Source organism: Leopardus geoffroyi, chromosome C3 (genome assembly GCF_018350155.1).
Source record: "Leopardus geoffroyi isolate Oge1 chromosome C3, O.geoffroyi_Oge1_pat1.0, whole genome shotgun sequence".
Classification (NCBI taxonomy): Eukaryota; Metazoa; Chordata; class Mammalia; order Carnivora; family Felidae; genus Leopardus; species Leopardus geoffroyi.
This window is the reverse complement of record NC_059338.1, coordinates 144,870,206-144,887,179: the sequence shown is the minus strand read 5'-3', so window position 1 is coordinate 144,887,179 and position 16,974 is coordinate 144,870,206. Positions and strand designations below refer to the sequence as shown.

The 16,974-nt window shown below is 46.7% G+C and overlaps 1 long non-coding RNA gene across 1 annotated transcript in view; it reads left to right on the top strand.

The window, feature by feature from the left end:
* Positions 1-5,611, top strand: part of LOC123586229 — a 187,177-nt gene extending 181,566 nt beyond the window's left edge. Inside the window, exons 3-4 of the long non-coding RNA XR_006706694.1 lie at positions 4,257-4,358; positions 5,237-5,611. This is a non-coding gene — a long non-coding RNA (uncharacterized LOC123586229). The remainder of the gene's footprint in view (positions 1-4,256; positions 4,359-5,236) is intronic.
* Positions 5,612-16,974: the final 11,363 nt, after the last annotated feature.

Here is a 16,974-nt window from a genome sequence, read left to right as displayed (position 1 = left end):
TTAAGAAATGGATTGTTGGGGCACCTGGGTGGCTCAGTCGGTTAAGCGTCCAGCTTTGGCTCAGGTCATGACCTTGCAGTTTGTGAGTTCGAGTCCCGCGTCGGGCTCTGTGCTGACAGCTCGAAGCCTGGAGCCTCCTTTTGATTCCGTGTCTCCCTCTTCCTCTGCCCCTCCCCTGCTCACTTTCTCTCTCTCTCAAAAATAGATAAAAACTAAAAAAATTAAGAAAAGAAGAAATGGATTATGTGTTCCTTGAAGTTTTGACAACAATTTACCTACAATATCAAGTCTCTGTTTTATCTACAGCTATATTCTTCCATCATTTGGAATATTATTTATCCCTTTTCTCTCTTTTCCTTCATAATATTTGCTATGTTATTTTCAGTTTATTTGGGATATTACCTTTTTATCTGTCCTGTATGTTGCAAATATTTTTTTCTAATTTGTCACTCAAGTATCAATTTTTATGATGTTTTCTCATTTAAACAATTTTTAAATTTATATCTTTTTTATATTCATTCATTTAAAAGTACTTATATATCTTCTTGGGCTATTTATTTAGTTTTTGAATGTAAATACATAGTTTCCTTTCAGGAAAATTTTCAACAAATTGCAAGTGATTATTGATGTTTTCCAGCCCAATTAAATTACTTGAAATCCACCTTTTAGCACACATTGCCAAAATTCAGCCATGGCAACTTTTTCATTTTCAAGTTCTCCCTGGGTTTCTCTGGGCTCCCCTGGAATGAGTGGATGTTCTAAATGATACCCATGAACCTGAGTCAGCAGGGAAAATGGCTAAGTGCTGACAGGTAGAGAACTCACCAGAAGGATATTTGAATATACATCAAAGATCCCTGAGGCAGAAGTTACAGAGTTGGGAGTTCCAGTCAGGGCCCAGATAGAGGACAAGGCTGAAGCTTAGAAAATCAACACCCACTGCAAGCTGATATAGGTCAAGTCCAGAGACAAACCAGCAAGCTCCCTGGAGAGGTCCCCATAGTTGCCCAGGGGGAGAGAATTGGCAATGGTTTACTTTCACTGAAGGAACAACAGTAACCTGGAGGTCGGAGATTCCTCCTTCCACCTGGAGCCTCGCACAAAGGGGTGGGGGAGAGACATGAGAGACAGCCTTTGGACTTAGGTGAGAATTTACCCAAGAGAGACATTTAACTAAAAGTGACTGAATTATCTCAAGGCGGCCAGATTAAGAGTTTTGCCATGAAAGGAAATGGAAGCTTCTGAGTTAAATTAAGTTCAGTGACAAAGAAATAACAAAAGTTAGATATTTGCCCTAACAAGTATTTAGTCCATGAAGTCATACAGGTTGTGCCAGATAAGAAGTCTTTCTTTATTGGAAACACATTTTACGGTCTTTGCAGCTCATCAAGACCACATGGCAATCCTCGAATATTTCTTTTTCAAAAAATATTTATTGAGCAGCTAATAAGTATGATAGTTTGTGTCCTCCAGAAAATTAGTGAAATGAGATTGGCAGAGGAATAAATAGTGGCCTGTGAAAGGTTCTACAGAAGAGAATGCTATTTGAGCACAAGGGAAAAGGTACTTAAACCCTAAGGAAAGAGGTTATTTGGGGAAGCCATCTGAATGGATGTGACATCACTTCAGCTGAGGAGAAGAAGAAGAAGAAAAAGAAGGAGGAGGAGGAGGAGGAGGAGAAGGAGGAGGAAGAGAAAGAGGAAGTGGAAGAGGAAGAAAAAGAAGAGAGTTCATGGTTAGCCAGCGGACTGAAGAGCCGTGGGGCTCATTCCAACAAGAGGAAAGGGCATATACAAGCAGTGGGAGGAGAAGCAGAGGCGGGGCTAGGGTGGGAGGTGGGTGACGAGGACCTGCGACGGAGCCCAGCGATCCAAGAGTGAGCGAGGTGCCCGCAGAGGCACACGCGGTCACATGGACCGTGGCGCTGCCAGGGAGGAGGCTTCGAGAAGGCAGACAGGTAAGCGCAGTGCAGATCGTACGAATAAAGCAGCCTTGGGAGGTTGGGAGTCAAATAGGGGAGCGTCATGAGCAAATGGGGGGGGGGGTGGGTAGGGAAGGGTGCCTCTCAGGTGCACCGATGCTCCGTGTGGGCTTCTTGCTACTGGGCCGAAGCAAGGCATCACCTCTGCAACAAGTACAGGTCGCTTTCAACGTGCTGCCTTCATTCCCTTGCCCCTCACTGATTTTGGCATGAGTCTTTCGCAGTCAGACCTTGCTTTGTTTCCAAAAATGCCCTTTCTTAGGTCCCTTTGGCTAATTACAATTTATACTGAACAGTTATGCATGGTTTTGTGTGTGTGTGTGTGTGTGTGTGTGTGTTTTATTTTTTTCATATTTGTTTCGTTTGTTTTATTTGTTTTTCTTTAAAAAAAATTTTATTTTTACATTTATTTCTTTTTGAGAGAGCACAGGTGGGGGAGGGGGAAGAGAGAGAATGAGACACAGAATCCGAAGCAGGCTCCAGGCTCTGAGCTGTCAGGAAGGACAGAGCCCCACGTGGGGCACGAACTCACAAGCCGTGAGATCATGGCCTGAGCCGAAGTCGGACGCTCAACTGACTGAGCCACCCAGGCGCCCGTGTTTGTTTCTCTTCTAGTGTTCAGCTTCAAGACATTTCAACCTACTTCTTAGCCTTTGGGTGGTTTTGAGGCTCTAAAGTTTCAGTTTCCTACTTTCTACAGAGTCGGGAAAAGATCCCAAATACTAGGAACACAGTGGATGGAGAGGTTTAGTTTCTAAAATAGAGACCAGTTGGAAAACTGTCAAAAATGCTGGTGGAGACTTTGTTCCGTTCTCAGAGTCTCATATCTCAGAGACAAACATTTACCAACTGCAGTCCGTGTGTGCCGCAAGGTGCCTGGAGACTCTGAGAATGTTTGGAGTCTTTTCTTCACGTGTTTTTTCCCTGAGAAGTATAGCATCTTAGCTAAAGGGAAGGCAGGCTAGAACAGATGAAGGTTAAAAAAAAAAAAAAAACATTTTCTCAAGGCACCGCGAGGAGGGAGGGAGTGGTTGAGAGTGACAAAGGAGTTGCCTTGTCTGGTGTGGGACAAAGCCCAATGGAAGGGCAGCTTGGTTTCTCTTGAGTATGGCGGGAAACTTCATTTGTTTTTGAGACTCCTCTGAACCAGAATTTGAAAAGAACTCTGGCTACCAGGCCTAAAGCGTACCTTTGTACTTTGTGCAATAAGAGCTTACAAAACAATGTAAAACCGTGAGCAGAGGAGATGTTAAAAGCTCAAAAGTATTTTGGGGCAATTTAGAAAACCACTTTGTACGTAAAGGTCGTTCCTCGACACTGGATATACTCAGAAATTATCCAGGTATCAAAGTATTTACTTACATGGGGATTCTCTTTCCTACCTACCAGCATTTGTAGAATGTCCTGAGTGGATTCCGTGAAATTTCTTACTGTTTTCAAATCAAATCTTTTACCTTGTCCTACTGATGGTTCCCAAACTTTGCGCTGCAAAGAATTTGCAGACCAGGCGTTAGAGAGAGAGCAAGTCAACTCCCATGGGTAAGTGGAAACGTGTAGAGCTTACCAAAGGACTCCCCTGCCCGTGTGGGTCGCAGGCACACCAACCATGGTAAGGCATGTGACAGTCTTGAGAAGAATCCATGCAACCCATATAGAAGTGATTCCTGTTGAAAACAAAGTCTCCTTCAGTCCATCCATTGGTTTGAACGCGTGCTAAATAGTAACGAGCTTCCCACATTATCAGTCTCTTGGCGAATCATTAAATTTCAGCATATTCGATCTGGGTGTCTACCAGTTTATTGGTAGTGACTTGTAGGGTCCCCCCCCCCAATAGATCTGCCCTTGTCCTCAGAAACAGTAACTTTGGTTTAAATTTTTTTTTAATTAAAAAAATTTTAATTACATCGCATGGCCCCCCCCATGCAATTAAGCTAAGGATTTTGAGAGGGGTAAGCCTGGATTTTCAGGATGGTCCTTAAATCCAATGACCGGTGTCCTCCTAAGAGGGAGGAAAGGACGAGACAGCGCGACCCCATGGTAGGGATGGGGTGATGCAGACACAAGCCAAGGAATACTGGCGGGGTGCCAGGAGCCGGAAGAGGCAAGGAACAGGTTTTCCTCTGGAGCCTCTAGAAGGCGGAGGCACCAGGGCACCTTCATTTTGGACTTCTGGTCTCTAGAACTGGGAGAGAGTGAATCTGTTGCTTCAAGTCCCAGTGTGTGTGCTAATCTGTTACAGTAACCGTAGGAAACTGATGGAGGTCTCGTCTTACAGGTGAGGAAGCAGAGACCCAGGGAGGTCGCGGCCCAAGTCGTACAACCACTTGGGACAGAGGCAGAGCCGCCACCATGGGCCGCCTCTTCACCTCGAGCTCAGGTCGGCACCGGAAGCACGCCCATCCTACCCGACCCTCCTCCCATCTTCCCTTCACCCATCCACCCACTCCGGACACGATTGGTCTTTCGCACCTCTCTTAGATCTCGTGACACAAGCTGTCCAGGTTGCCTACTTCCTCTGACCTGGTTTTGTCTCTCTGTGGTTTGGTTTGGTTTTGTCTTTTGCTTTTGTGTCTGGTTGTTTCCACACCCACCTGGCATGGCTGACCCCAAAGACTGCACCCTCTACTTCACCCTCTAAGAGTATCGCTCAGTGCCGTCACTCCAGGCCCAGCTGGCAGGGACCTCCAGTGCTGTTGTGTGGTTACCGCTTTGACCTCCCTGAGCTCTTAACCCGGGTTTACAACTGGTGACTGGATGGATGGCTGGCTCTACGGGGATGGCCCCTGGCATGGCGACTGTAATGTCAGAACCAGAACCCGATCTCACTGGCGGATCCATGCAACCAGACTAAAGAGAACCTAGAGAATAATGCCAAACTTCTTTTGCTTTCATTTTTAAAACAGTTTTTTTTTTTAATATTTTTGTTTATTTTTGAGAGAGAGAGAGAGAAAAACAGGGCACAAGTGGGGGAGGAGCAGAGAGAGAGGGAGACACAGGATCTGAAGCGGGGTCCAGGCTCTGAGCCATCAGCACAGAGCCTGATGCGGGGCTCGAACTCACCCACGAACCATGAGATCATGACCTGAACTGAAGTCGGACGCTCAACCGACCAGGCCATCCAGGCGCCCTGTTTTCCTTTCAGTTCTGCCTTCGTATGTCTCTCACATAAATTCCTCATATTAATTAACATATTGCTGCTGTAACAGATTACCACAAACTTGATGGCTTAAATCACCCGTATTTGTTATCTCGCAGTTCCAGAGCGCAGAATTCGGACATGTCTCACTGGACTAAAATCCCAGTGACATGAGGATGCTCCTAAAACATCTCCCATCACACAGCTGAATTTGCCCTCGCTCAGGTAGGCCGTTGACCCAGCGTTTTCTCATGTCGTTCACCCTCCTGGCTTACCCAGTCCTCTTTCCCCAAAACTCACTAAACTGTTACCCTGTCTTTGCGGATTTCCCCAAATCTCCACCAAACCCTGCACAGCCAACTGCTTGTCTGTATAGTTCCTTTGTACTGTGGCTGTTGGGTTATGTGTTTCTTTCTAAGTTTGTCAGAGAGTGCAATGCTCATCCATTCTCTATCCATCCTACACATTGTTGACCACCCACTATTTGCTTAAATTGCAATACGGGCTCTGTCTCGGTCTGTCTCTCAAAAATAAATAAACATTGAAAACAAAATTTTAAAAAAGCGGGGCGGTGGGGGGGCACCTGGGTGGCTCAGTCAGTTAAGCGTCCGACTTCAGCTCCGGTCATGATCTCTCAGCTCGTGAGTTTGAGCCCCGTGTCGGGCTCTGTGCTGACGGCTCGGAGCCTGCAGCCTGCTTTAGATTCTGGCTCTCCCTCTCTCTCTGCCCCTCCCCTGTTCAGGCTCTGTCTCTCTCTGTCTCTCGAAAATAAACAAACATGGAAAAACATTTTTTTAAATGAGGAACAAGATGGAAAATGGGATCCTGGCTTTCAAGAAGAATGTAGCCCCTTAGAGGACGTTGACCAGTGATCAGACCCAATTCATGGTTCCAGTTTTCAAATACGAAAACATTGTTGGCAGCCCAGAATCCAAAGGAAGTAATTCTGGGAGGGGTCGTCACGAAGGCTTCATCAACTCTGCTATTTAATCTGGTTCCTAGGTTTAAAAAAAAAAAAGAAATACTAGACACAATTGCAGTAAAAGGACATGTCTCTCCTGTCCGTATTCCCAACAGCTAAGGGGTCTTTGTTAAATTACATGTCGAATGGAGAGAGTTTGGAGACTCCGAGGGCACGCAGGGGGTGGCCGTCGAGTGGGAACGCAGCCCGAATGAAATAACAGGTGCACAAGGGAGCTTTTCAAAAGGCAGGGCTTGGCACCGTTCGAAATGCAGGCTGCAGACCCCCCGCGGTGTGTGTATGTGTGTGTGTGTGTGTGTGTGTGTGTGTGTGGCGAGGGGGGTGGGGGGGTTTGCAACTGAACCCCCTGGGCTCCTCCGGGCTAACCGCACATCCGAATCTCTGGGGGTCAGGCCCGCGAATGGGGCTGTGGGCTGCGTTCGCACACGTTCCAGTCCTGCAGCCACTGAGCTACGCGGAGAAGACAGGGTTGAGGCTGTAGAGTGAAATGGGAAGGAGGTTTAAGGAGCCCTAAAGAAAAGATACCTGAAGTGCTCCGGTTTCATTGGACAAATACCCAGGGAGCAGCGATGATGCCTTGGGCACTGTTTTGGGTGAATAGGGAACGAAGAGGCTCTGATGCAGAGAAGTGTACCGCCCAGGGTGGGGGGGGGGGGGTGGATTGCATAAAACAGGGGCCAGAGAGCAGGATCAGCTTGTTGGGCAGGGGTTCCGTGAAGGACCGCGGACGTGTGGCCCGAGGAGTGTCACAAAGCCCGCATGTGAAGGCGGGGGAAGGAGAGTCACCCAAGAAAGAACGGGGACAGCAGCCTGGGGTCCGGGAGGACTCAGCAGGCAGAAAGGGCAGCGTGGAGGTCAGCCCCGGGCTCAAACCCAGAGAGGACGGAGCAAAGTGAAGCGAGGTGGGGCTGGGGACGTAGGTAGGAGATGATGTCATCAGGGCTCTGGGTGACTGACCGTCGCGGTTCGTGGGGATGAGTGGTGTCCCGGGGCCCCGGGCTTCACTAACACCAAGGAAGTCCCAGGCAAACCAGCCCCTGGCCCAGGGACAGTCCCCAGAGGCCATGGTGAGATTTGCAGTACGAGAGCAAGGGGCTTAAGTTAGAGGGTTTTAGGTAGGCCCAGAATCTGATAGGATTTCCATTTCCGAGGGCCGCTTAGACTTCTAGGTGGAAGGTCGATGGGGGAAGGGGCAGCCGGAGAGAGCAGCCTTCTAGGATTCGAGGCCCTGAGGTCAGATTGTTGTAGGACTTGGTGGTGGGGAGAGAGACGGACAGAGGCGAACAGGTTCAAGATGCATTTTGAAAGTAGAAAGAAAAGGTGCCAGTTCCTTACAAGGGAGAATGAGGCAGAAGGGAAGTTCTTTTCCTTTTTTTAATTTTTTTTAAATGCTTATTTATTTTTGAGAGAGTGAGACAGAGCATGACGGGGGGGAGGGTCAGAGAGAGAGGGAGACACAGAATCGGAAGCAGGCTCCAGGCTCTGAGCTGTCAGCACAGAGCCCGACGCCGGGCTCGAACCCACAGACCGCGAGATCACGACCTGAGCCCGACTGAGCCACCCAGGCGCCCCGACCAGTATCTGCTTTAAAAACTCTCCTTTGTCTTCAACCTTCCAGCCTTGAAGGAAAGACGAGGGACTGTAGTGAGAACTCACACCTTCCTGGAAAGCGGAGCCTTTCCTGTGTGGTGCCAGGCTGGGGCTGAATGACAGAAGGCTGAGCCTGCGCGCGTGTGTTTGATGGAGCCTCAAATGATCCCTCTTCTGATGTAAGATTTCATCAGTTTGCACAGAAAGAAAATAGGAGGAGCACGTCCAAAACTATATGCCTTCAAAGGCCAACCTCATAGTACCAGAAAAACAAAACAAAAAAAACTCCATCACCTTCTGGAACAGCTGGCATTCTAGATTCAGTTCAAATGACCCACATGTGTCCAAAAGGATTCCTCAAGGTGAAGTTGTTTGTTGAAAGTGATTCTTTTTTTTTTTTTTTTTAAGTTCATTTATTTTGAGAAGGACAGAGAGAGAGAGCGCAGGAGAGGGGGACAGAGAGAGAGAGAATCCCAAGCAGGCTCCAAATTGTCAGCTCAGAGTCCGATGTAGGGCTTGATCTCATGAACCTTGAGATCATGACCTGAGCCAAAATCAAGGGTCAGAGGCTTAACTGACTGAGTCACCCAGGCCCCCCCGCCCCCCCCCGCCTCCCCCACCCACCCACCCCCCTCCACCCCCACCGAAAGTGATTAAGATTATCTTTTGTCTTCGGTTCTTAGACACAGCAGTCCTCCAAATCCATTTTCTTTCCCGAAAGGCTTCTGTCTCTTTTCTTCCCCCGAATTGATAACATCTTGTATTTTGCTAGAAGCCATGGGCCTCCTGATATCCTGGACTGGAATTAAATTAATCAGTGCTCCACCTCCCTCCCTCACCTCCGTGCTTCACCGCCCCATCGCGGGACAAGCGGGGCCAGACCAGCCGTTGCCCTTAAAAACAAAGTTAACTTAAAACGCGAGTCTTCAAATAAACGGTCAAGTTAGAAATTTATCCCTGGGAATTTCAACCCGCAGAAGAGCTTCATTCCCAGCGAGATACCCTCTGTTATTTTCGATTCTCACGTCAAGACTTTGAAATGCAGACCCGAACTACAACAGGCCTTTTTGGTGTGGTTTTGCTTTGTTTTTTTTTTTTTTGTTTTTTTTTTTTTTTCTAGTCAGTGTAGAAAGAGTGATGCTCTGCTTCCCCTGTGTGGCAAAGCCTGATATTTCACTCTCTACAAATCAGAGTTACAGCCAAAACAAAAGGAGGAAGCAGGCACGTCAGGAAGTTTATTTATTTTTATTTTAAATCACCCATATCATGATCTCCTTTTCTGCCCCAAAGAAGCCAATAGCTATTTCAAAATATCCTTAGAGGAATTTTCCTTTTATTTTTCTTCTCGATTTTGAGAGTCGGTGAGTGGCCCTCTAGAACTGTAAAAATGGGAAGCATTTTTAAGGATCTTTTTTTTTTTTTTTTTAGCTCATGCGACACTCGGGGAAAGACAACAGTAAGTTCATTTATTTCTCCAGATCTTCTACTTTATACAATAACGGCACAATAATATCTATTTAGGTAAGTTTAGCTGAGACCCCCCGGGTGGCTCAGTCGGTTGAGCGTCAGACTCTTGATTGCGGCTCAGGTCAAGAGCTCACGGTTCGTGGGTTCGAGGCCCCACGTTGGACTCTGTTCCCTGTTCCCCTCTCTCGACCTCTCCCCTGCTCCCACACATGCTGTCTCTCTCTCAAAATAAATCAACAGTTAAAAAAAACAAAAAAATTGAAGTTTAGAAATCCCAGGAGTCTTTTTCTGGAGCCCCTGAAGCTGAGGCCAGGCAGCAGGGTCCCCTGGGTGATGCAGCCTAAGATACGGGCTATGCGGCAGGAGCAACACGTATTATGGGGGATTCAGGGAACCACCCAGAAGGATACCATTTTCCTGAGCCTTGAGTCTCTCCGTGTGCTTCGGTACCAGCAGCAGAGTCCCCTGGGGCCATTTTGCAAATGCAGCCTCTCTGCTCACCTCACCCCCCACCCACCCAGAGTCTGCATTTTATCGAGATTCCCCGGGGGATTCACAGGGACTTGAATGAGTGAGAACCACTGGGCTTGAACTGAAAAGACCAAGATCCACCAACTGGGAAAGAGTGAGGTTGGAGACAGCGACCACGGTTAGAAGGTGAGTCCCAGACTGAAAAGGGACAAAGGTGGGCATCCAAACCGCAGGGTATGGTTTGCAATCGGTTTCCCCGGGCCAGTGAGGAAACTTCGAGGGGGACTAGAAGCAGGAAAGTTTTTCTTTTTTTCTGTTTTTTTTTCACTTTAGTGGTGATGATTCATTGTCCTGAGCCATCCCACCTAGGTCAGCCCAGCAGAAGTCACCACAAGAACAGTCCTGGTAGAAACAAGGACAAAGGTGGTCGTAACTGTGATAAACACCCTAGTGAGCAGAGTGGCAGAGCCCTGCGCGGAGGGCTTACTGTGCGTTGTTTCATTGATTCTCACGACAACATCTGAAGTTTCACTGGGGCACGCATGAGTACTGTGCCCGGAGCAAGGAACTGGCAAGTGGACAAAGTTAGGATTTGAACCCAGATTCTTTTTTTTTTTTTTTTTTTAATTTTTTTTTTTTCAACGTTTATTTATTTTTGGGACAGAGAGAGACAGAGCATGAATGGGGGAGGGGCAGAGAGAGAGGGAGACACAGAATCATCGGAAACAGGCTCCAGGCTCTGAGCCATCAGCCCAGAGCCCGACGCAGGGCTCGAACTCACGGACCGCGAGATCGTGACCTGGCTGAAGTCGGACGCTTAACCGACTGCGCCACCCAGGCGCCCCAATTTTTTTTTTTTTTTTCAACGTTTATTTATTTCTGGGACAGAGAGAGACAGAGCATGAACGGGGGAGGGGCAGAGAGAGAGGGAGACACAGAATCGGAAACAGGCTCCAGGCTCTGAGCCATCAGCCCAGAGCCCGACGCGGGGCTCGAACTCACGGACCACGAGATCGTGACCTGGCTGAAGTCGGACGCTTAACCGACTGCGCCACCCAGGCGCCCCTGAACCCAGATTCTTAGTCGAACGTGGAGTAAGCCAAATTTGTGCCGGAACATTTATTAAGGAAAGAAGCAAGTCTCACACTTTAGCGCGTATAGAAAAATCCTTAGAAGTGTGTTAGAATGCAAATCCCTGGGCCCCAAAGCCCAAACCGTAGGCCCACGAATCTACCACTTGAGATATTTCCAGCTGAGGTCCCTGGGTGGCTCAGGGATGCAGGGACAATACTCAGCGACACACGGCCCCAATGACAGGGGAGAAGGGTGGCTACAGCCTTCAGAGACTGAGTTCACATGTAAGATACTATTTTCACCCCAAGACTCCGCAGTGAAAAGACATTCGAAAAACGGTCTTAGCTAAGTACGCAAAGTCCTTCCCAACTCACCTCCCAGCCCCAACTCCCGCCATGCTCAGCCTGGCAATCAATTCCCCAGGGTGGCTCTTGTCCTTACGGAGACACTGCAGAAATGGGCAGGGCCATTTGAGACTTTCAGGATACTTTGCGGCAGCCGCCTGCTAACAGATTCTTGAGCATCTCCAGGGCCCTCCTTCGTGGAGAGGGACGCCCGCTGCTGTTTTTCTAATATTCACCTTCTCCTTTTCAATTAAATGATATTCATCTCAATATGCCCATCTTACCTGTATAAAAAATACACCAAAGTATGTGAACGTGATAAACTGAGTAGATCAGAGCATCTAAACGCTAAGTGAAACAAAGTTTTCAAAAGTCGAATATGTCAGATGCTTTTAAATACTTTTTTTTAAGTTTATTTATTTATTTTGAGAGAGAGAGAGAGCAAATGGCAGAGAGAGAGGGAGAGAGAGAATCCAACGTAGGCGCTGAGCTGTCAGCACAGAGCCCAACGCTGGGTTCCATCCCACAGGTTGGAGATCCTGACCTGAGCCGAAACCAAGAGTCATTTGCTTAGCCAACTGAGCCACCCAGGCACCAGCTTTTAAATACTTGTAATTCCTTAAAAAGCCAACAAAAAACTCATCAAGTATTACAATCATGGAAAACTCTGGCACTAAAAATGCTACTAACGTAGATGGAAAGTACTTCTCCCTAATCTCTATTTCATTTTTATTCTTACCTTATTTCTTCCTAGGTGTGTTATTATGAGGTGCATTGCCTCCCCTCCAAAATTCCTCTGTTGAAGTCCTAACCCCTAATATCTCAGATTGCTGACCTTCTTTGGAAATAAGGTCTCGGCAGCTGTAATTAGTTATGATGAGGTGATCCGGAAGCAGGGTAGGCCCCTAATCCAATATGGCTGGTGTCCTTATAAAAAGGAGACATTTAGGCACACACACGGAGAATGCCAAGAGGTGATGAAGGTGGAGATCAGAGTGGTGTTCCAGAAGCCAAGGAACATCAAAGATTGCCAGGGGAAAAAAAAACCCACAAAACACAAAACGAAACAAAAAACGCCAGACACTAGGGGAGGGCTGAGGAGCAGACTTTCCCTCACAGCCCTCCAGAGGGACCAGCCCTGTTGATACATTGATTTTGGACGTCCCACCTCCAGACTGTGAGACAATACAGTCTTCCAGACTGTTGAAGACACCCAGTCTGTGGAACTTTGCCATGGCAGCCCGAGCAAACTAATGCAGGTGTAATTTTATTCACTTGAACCAGAAGAGTCAGGGCAAAGACTCCAACTAGTCAGGACTGTGGGTTCGGGTCGGCATAAAACAACTGAGTTCATGGAACTGCACAGAATATTGGTAGGCAACAGAGGATAAGGGGTACCTCCCTGGAATTTTTACAGCCTGAGAAATTGCTAACACAGAAGTCGAGAATATTAAGTAAACAAATGTATAACCAAAGTTTTAATTTTATTTGCTCACTATAATAAAGAATTCTCAGGACGTAGGCCATTTTTTAAAAATCATTTCTGGGGCGCCTGGGTGGCGCAGTTGGTTAAGCATCCGACTTCAGCCAGGTCACGATCTCGCGGTCCGTGAGTTCGAGCCCCGCGTCGGGCTCTGGGCTGATGGCTCAGAGCCTGGAGCCTGTTTCCGATTCTGTGTCTCCCTCTCTCTCTGCCCCTCCCCCGTTCATACTCTGTCTCTCTCTGTCCCAAAAATAAATAAACGTTGAAAAAAAAAATTAAAAAAAAAATCATTTCTAAATTTTTTTCTAACGTTTATTTTTGAGACAGAGAGAGACAGAGCATGAACAGGGGAGGGTCAGAGAGAGAGGGAGACACAGAATCTGAAACAGGCTCCAGGCTCTGAGCCGTCAGCACAGAGCCCGACGCGGGGCTCGAACTCACGGACCTCGAGATCATGCCCTGAGCCGAAGTCGGACGCTTAACTGACTGAGCCACCCAGGCGCCCCTAAAATCACTTCTAAATGTTAGTATATTGAAAGCACATAAAATTTGAAATGTCTTCACGCCTAAAGGACTGTTTCTGGCTTCCTTTGACTCTTGTAGTTGGGTCTTACCGTTAATATCATCTCTGTCCCCACAGTGCTTCACCATGGACTGAAGTCCTCCTCTAGAAGGCCTGGAGTCAACACAAGGGCATTTCTGCCCTAGTCTGTTACCCATTTCCCAGGCCTCTTTCATGCTGGCACTTTGCCTGTCAGATGCAGAATTATTAGCTCTGAAAAACCTGGAGGACTTCATTTTTTCACAACCTCAATCTTCCCTAATCCTTCATCTGAGTTCATCTGCCATATTGAAAGCCCACAGGAGGCCTTGGGACCTCACATTCTCCTCTTGCCAGGATGAGGCCAACCCCTCATGCCAACACTAGGGATAAATAAGGAAGTCTGGGACTCTGGCCTTTGGGCACCCATCACACTCAAACCTGGGGTGTTCACTGTTTTCCACCTGCATTCTGCCTTGTCCACTGAGCGCCACACAGGTTCCTACACGTCAGCAGTGGGCCCAGCCACGCACTACTCAGACTAACATGGTAGTGATTTTTTTTTGCCTTGACTCCTGGAAATCCACAAGAGAAGAAGGATCAGGGATCTTGGCAGGGATATAAATTCTGAGCGTGAAAACAAGGGTGCAGGCCAGTCTGTGGGTCTCCAGCCTCTACCCAGCCCAATACCTCACAGAAGAGCGAGGTGCCAAGAAAGTGGCCTGTAAGGCTTCCGGCAGCGGAGGACACAGTCTGCTGCTGCAGAGCTGGGGTGCTGTTGAGACCTGGGCCTCCAGTCAGGAAAGAACAGGTGAGAAACCTAAGGGGACAGCAGTTGTCTGCTGTCCTTCACGGATGGGCACTGACTGAGGCTGAGGGCCGTTCTTCACCTCATCCTCACAGATGAATCCTTGATGAGATTTTGGTAGCTACGATTTCCACTGTCAAACTTTCTTCTTTTTTTTTTTTTTTCAAGTTTTTATTTTTTTATTTTGAGAGAGAGAGACAGGGAAAGAGCGAGTGGGGGAGGGGCTGACAGAGAGAGAGAGAGAGAGAGAGAGAGAGAGACAGAATCCCACACAGGCTCCTCAGTGTCAGCACGGAGGCAGACACGGGGCTCGATCTCACGAACCGTGAGATCATGACCTAAGCCGAAATCAAGAGTCGGATGCTTAACCAACTGAGCCACCCAGGCGTCCCTCTTCCTTTTCTTGACAGACCCTGTCTTGGCCCTCGGACGGAGAGTTTAGGATAGGTGAGGGCGTGCGTTCTGACCAATCCCACCACTGTCCTTTCCTATAAAGTCAGCAAAGCATAGAAGACTGTTGTGTGCATGTGGGGCCTACTGGAAGAGTGTGTGGATCTTGGCTCACAGACAGCTACGTCCCCCATTTTGTAGAACAAGAGAGTCTACAGGAGAGGATGAACCCAACACACGCCGGCAGATAGAGCCCAGGAGGGGGCGGGGAGAAATGGCTACATCTTCTCAATGGTCCACCTTCTCATCCCTTTGTCTTTCTCAGACACTCGAGCCAGTAAATCATTTTCCGCTCAGCTTAATTCGGCCACTCGTGTAGCACATCTACCCCTGTCACTTTCCAGGGGTCCAGGGCTGAGGCGTGACCTTATCACTACTGGAGATGCAGCTCTGGCTGTGAGTTGCAGGATCATTTTTGTTGTCTGACATACTTTACAATTTTAAATGTTTCCTTTTGTCGAGATATTGAATCCACTGAGGTTTCCAGGACGGATTTGGCTTGCCGTCCAAAACAACCGTTTGACACACTGAAGAATGTTGTATCACTTCCCCAGGGAGTAAAAAGCGGATTCGAGAAAGATCATTTTCCTCCCGCCCCATGACGCTCCACTGCTTACCTACCAACAGCTGCTTTAGGCAAAATTACATCCACTTCGAAAAATATTTTCCATGACACTGTTCTCTTTGAAGAATGAGCTCTGGTCTTCTGCCAGTTGGAGATTTGATGTAACCAAAGATCTTAATCCAGCCTAGAGAACTAAATTCACTGAACACAGAAAGAACAACTTTCGCAAATGTGCTGCTTGTATTCCTACTGTGAAATAAGATCTGACCCAGCACTTATCTGGGAAGAACTCCCACCAGAGCTGTGGAAATCTTGTTTCATGATCAGAAATCCTGTTGGGGAGAGAAACCACGCTGCCCGCTGTCCAACAAGATGAACTCCTTCATTTCCTGATGTTTTCGTGTGAATCCCCAAAGCACGACTGGCTGGTAAACTGCACTGGCTGGGAGGAAGGGACAGAAGTTCCAGAGAGCAAATGGAGACCATGGGAGGTGCTGGACTCCATCATTCACTGTGAATCATGCTTTTTGTTGTTGTTGTTGTTGTCGTTTTCTCCATCGTTTGAGCTCCAAACTGAATGAGACTAGTTAAAAGTCTCAGAAATTACAAAACAAAACAAAACAAACAAACAAAAAACCATATACGATTTCTGAAATATCAGGTGGTATTTGACACTCACAGGGTGGCCCCTCTTCTGGGGAAACTAGAATCCACGTTGAAGAGCTTTGGAAACTCTGAAATGATATTCCTACGAAGAGCCTCTCAAAAGAGTGAAAAGGGAGAAAGAACATAATCTTTGAAGTTATTAAAGAGCTGAGACATTTAAAAAATGTTTCTGTGCTCACCTCAGATTTCAAGGTGTGCTACACAAAGCTATAACAATCAAAACAGTATGGTATTGGCACCAGACAGACACACAGATCAATGGAACAGAATAGAAAGTCCAGAAGGAAACCCACACTATATGGTCAATTAATTTATGACAAAGGAGGCAAGAATATACGATGGGGAAAAAAAGTCTCTTCTGCAAATGGTGCTGGGAAAACTGGACAGCTACATGTAAAACAATGGAACTGAACTTTCTTACACCATACACAAAAATATGCTCAAAGTGAACAAAAGACCTAAATGTGAGACCTGAAACCATAAAACTCCTAGAAAAAAATATATAGGCAGTAATCTCTTAGACATTGGGTTTAGCAACATTTTTCTACTTCTGTCGCCTCAGGCAACGGAAACAAAAGCAAAAAAAAAAAAAAAAAACAAACTATTGGGATTACATCAAATTAAAAGCTTTTGCACAAAGAAAGAAACCAACAAAATAAAAAGGCAACCTGCTGAATGGAAGAAGATATTTGCAAATAATATATCCAATGAGAGGTTAATATCCAAAATATATAAAGAACTTATACAACTCGAACCAAAAACAAAACAAAACAAAACCAAAACCAAATAATCTGATTAAAAACAGGCAGAAGACATGAACAGACATTTCTCCAAAGAAGACATCCAGATGGCCAACAGACACATGAAAAGATGGTCAACATCCCTCATCATCAGGGAAACGTAAGCCAAAACTACAATGAGATATCATTGAACACCTGTCAGAATGGCTAAAATCAAAAACATAAGAAACAACAAGCGTTGGTGAGGATGTGGAGAAAAAGGAACCCTCTGGCACTGTGGGTAGGAATGCAAACTGGGTTAGCCACTGTGGGAAAAAGTATGGAAATTTCATCAAAGAGTTAAAAACAGAACTACCCTATGATCCAGTAATTGCGCTACTGGGTATTTACCCCCCAAATATAAAAACGCTAATTCAAAGGGATACATGCCCCCTATGTTTATAGCACCATTACTTATAATACCCAAATTATGGAAGCAATCCAAGTGTCCATCAATAGATGAATGGACAAAGAAGATACAGTATGGATACACACACACACACACAATGGAATGTTATTTAGCCATAAAAATAAAAAGAATTAAATCTTGCCATTGGCAATGATATGGTTGGAGCTAGAGGGTATAAACACTATACAAGCCAGTCAGAGAAAGACAAACGCCATGTGATTTCACTCG